This window comes from Mastomys coucha, unplaced genomic scaffold (assembly GCF_008632895.1).
Source record: "Mastomys coucha isolate ucsf_1 unplaced genomic scaffold, UCSF_Mcou_1 pScaffold13, whole genome shotgun sequence".
Lineage (NCBI taxonomy): Eukaryota > Metazoa > Chordata > Mammalia > Rodentia > Muridae > Mastomys > Mastomys coucha.
This window is the reverse complement of record NW_022196895.1, coordinates 67,749,933-67,754,046: the sequence shown is the minus strand read 5'-3', so window position 1 is coordinate 67,754,046 and position 4,114 is coordinate 67,749,933. Positions and strand designations below refer to the sequence as shown.

The 4,114-nt window shown below is 37.5% G+C and overlaps 1 protein-coding gene across 2 annotated transcripts in view; it reads left to right on the top strand.

Annotated features, from left to right (window-relative positions):
- The window catches only part of Dcc (DCC netrin 1 receptor), a 1,081,061-nt gene that overhangs the window by 464,994 nt on the left and 611,953 nt on the right, over window positions 1-4,114 (top strand). The window lies entirely within an intron of this gene.

The window sequence follows — 4,114 nt, the reverse complement described above, 5'->3', positions numbered from 1 at the left end:
ACCACCAAGGCCTGGTGACTTCTCTCCTTCTTACTTAATAAAGGTTGGGGGGAAGTCTTCACTTATTTTTAAGTGGGAAAGTCATATTATCCAGATGATTGGCCATGCCTGGGCTGTCAAGGTTATGCAAAAGGCCTACTAAAAGGTCTTAAAGAACAGGCTATGGCAAGATGCTTATTTACATATGTTGAAAATTATACAGAAAAGTAGATCTATGTACTTCTCTCTCTGAACTCTCTAGGAGATAAATATAGGGATTCCTAGGAGGCACATAGAACACACCAAATAATGCCTGCACTTATTAACCACATAGCTGTTTTCTCTCGACATATGAAAATGTTTTAATTTATTTAAGATATTTTACTAAATACTAGGGAGGGATTTTCATAATGGTTTAGGTATAAAGTCATGCAAAGAATTATTTTTGTCTTTTTTATATACTATGTAAGGTGTGTTTCTTATAGAAGACATTACCCTTATATTCCAGAGGAACAGACCCTGAGAGACCCCTGAAACATGTCTGAACTGTGCATACATAGACACAGACAAATACAAAGGTCAAAGTTTGACAGCATCCTGAAAATGACATATTCAAAAGCATATATAAACATGGATCTATCTGAGTTTTTTTAAAGTAATACATTTTTAAAAATTGAAAATCTGTGGCCAAATAATTGAAACTGATGTAAATGTCTACAACTGTTTAAGTTCACTAAACACCACCATTTCCTCCCTAACATAATTTCTTTTTTGTCTGAACTGTATTTCCTTTTCTTTCATGAGAGGGGAAGTAAATCTCATATTGTGCATTCTATTCTGAAGATCTCATTACTCAATGACTCCTTAAATACCATCTGCAGTGCACGTGTGGCTGCCTCAGTTACGTTGGTTGCTCATGATGCTAAATTTAGCTTGGTTGTCAGAAGCAGCTTGCTGGATCAGGACTTAAGTATTTTAACTCTACTGAAAGACCGACACAGGTAAAGAGTAGCAGAAATTTTTGTATAGCAAGGAGAAGAACCATTGGGGTAGAGTATATTTCAAGGGCGATTTTTATCTAGAATGTTTAAATACTTTGCAGATTAATATTTTTGTGAAAGAGTATAGCTTATCCAAGCTTAAGGTATAATGTTAGATGTAACCACTTGAGTCTATTATTTGCCAAAGGACTATGACTCTGGCGTAGTAAACTTATCTCCCATGATTTACATGCTTGTGCAATGACCAGTACATAGTAATCTGTGAGGCGAGGACAGTACAGCAAATGTAAAAGTTACAGAAAATTCCTTGAAATGTAATGTGAGTGACCATACCTTTACTTCTTTATCCACTTTTCTCAGTTCTGCATCACAGGAATGCTGAACTAGGCAAAGGCAAAGTTCATGGTATTTTATCAGCTAAGAAAACAAACTTCTGATGAGACTTAACATGTTCTTCTATGATGTAGAGCAAAATCTCTCTCTCTCTCTCTCTCTCTCTCTCTGTGTTTGTGTGTGTGTGTGAGAGAGAGTGTGAGAGAGAGAGAGAGTGAGAAAGAGAGAGAGAGAATGAGAGCTCACATACACATATACATGCATGCACATAATAGAAATATATGTGTATGAGATTTAGGAACCTACCAGTTCTTAGTTGTCACTTGGTCTATGTGTTAACTACAAATCATCCTGCATTCAAGAGAAGGCATCTCCAATGTCTCCAGTTAAAACACATTCCCTATATATATTTCAGATATGAATAATTTGCCTGTGACTGTAGCATGGGGTCCATTTACGGCAGCATGCAACTATTTCATCAATCGGGTCACTACTTGACCCACCATCTCTTTGGTTATCTCATACCCATATAGTTTACACCATCTGCTAAGAATCATTCTATGGCTTAGTTTAATATATATGTACTACAGAAAATAGAAGAAATGCAAAATAAATAAATACAAAATAGCCCAAGAAAGGAAAACATCTCCTGTGGAGCTTAAAGTTACATGAATTCTCTGAACACTGATGGTCATTTCTTTTTTCTTGATGATTAGCACTTATTTATAAACTGAGAGAAAGTATGAATTTCCTTTTGGTATTTGTCATTGACTTATATAAGTGAGAGAAGCTCTGATTTTACCCATCAAACTTGGACAAGAAGTTCTGAATAAATGGCTTCAGAATCAAGCTCTGTAGTTGGTGTATTCCACAGAGGAACCTCCAAGAATATTCTTCGGTCAAGGAAAGAAAAAAAATTGCCACTAAGGAAAGGCAGTGTTCCGCTTTACACAATGCAAAGACCTGTCCAAAAGGTATTCATCTGTGCTAGTGTCTGACCTGGCTGACAAGATGTCAGTGGAAAATGAACTCACGGAGTCGCATCTCAAGTCCCTTGGGGGAAAGAAAGACATGGAAATGACAAAGAATAAGGCTGAGAAGCAGCTCGGAGGTGAGGGCTGACAGACAGCAACTGGCTCCCTTTAGTCACTAGAGAAATGCAACAAGTGTTAAGTAACTGAGCTGTTCGATTTGCTGACATTACAGTTTTGTCCCTTCTCTAGGACTTGAAATCAAGTCTTCTATTAGCATAGTTTTAATGTAAAGGGTAAATTTTAATGATAAGTAATAATAGAGTGGTCACTAATCACTCTGAGGGATCTCAGCAATTTTCTTCTACTAAATAGAAAATCCATCATAATCGCTTCACTGGTGTTTCAAAGGCAGTCATTTCCCCAGGGAGACAATATTGTGATTTTTTTTTTTTAAGTAAGCCTATCCCCAAATACCTTTGGAGAAAGATTCTGAACATTTTTGTAGATCATCATTTTCAGGTAAATTAAGTTCTGCCTTTAGTGGGTATAGAGCCTTCACAGTAAACCTGTAAATGGGAACACACACACACACAATTGTTAGAACATGGACTACTCCTTTCATGCAGTTGTAACTCTAAAAGTCCATATCCTGTGGCTAGAAGAGATCACACCTGACCCCCTGAAGCTTCCGAGGATAGAGTATTAAGATGTCCTGGGGTTTTCCACAGTTCCTAAATTGTGGTCCTAAACAGTATCTAGCTCTTCAAGCTTTTTGTCACATGTACTATGTTGACCTAAATCACATGTTCAGCTGGTGTTTTTTACTGTAACAAACAAAGGAGACTTTGCTCTTCATTTAAGCCAAATCATATTTCATAGTTTACACTGGAGGGTTTTTACTGATTCCCTTTTACACTCCTTAAAACAGTTTTTAAGTCGTTTGGAACAATAGATTTTTGTTGCTTTTGTTTCTTGGCAGCTTTTAACATTATAGCAAATTTGTGTCTGGGGGACTGCTGGTCACAGTTGCAAATCAAAGCATTTGTAACCAAGAGAACAATTATTTTATATAAAACTAGACTTGAGGAAAACTCGGTCTGAGCAGCTGCTGTATATAGTTTTAAATGGTTTGTCACCATGTCACACTTAAGTTGGGGTGGGTTGATAGAATTTTTTAATCACAGTCACAGGACTTTTTCTTTTGTAACTGAGCTTTAAAAAATGGGGGGGCTGTTTTTGGTGGGGGCAGGAGAAGGCTCACAGGAGCCCTTTCTCTTAGAGGGGCAAGTACCCTTTCTTACAACTTTTATTTGAAGAATGTATGAATCAACAGTTATAGTTGACAAAAATGCTACTGGAATTGAAAACTTGACACTTTTCTTTTTGATTATTACTAGTCCCTCTTTGGGAAGCTGTGTGCCAAAGAACCAGTGTCCTAACCCCTCCCTCCTGCTGAGCTGATGTTGCATTGCTGCATATCCCAGCTACTCTGTGGGGTTTGTGAAGCTGTGTGTAAAGTCTCTACCTCATTGATGAAAATGCAGGCAAGACTGCACTCTCCTACAGATGTGTGGAGTAAGCTGCGCTGTACTTTTTTTTTTGGCACATAATAAACACGTTGCAGCAGGAAAAAAGAAACAAACAAACAAACTTCCCCTAAAACTTATAAAAGTTATTCCTTTTCTCTGGGGAAAGTTGTTCTCATTGTTCCCTCAGTAAAGTCCCCTTCCTTCTGGATCCAAGGAAACATTTTCCTACCCTACAGGACACCATCATGTTTATATCTCCGTATATTGTGTTCCTTCTGACTAATGGACTCCCTTCCAC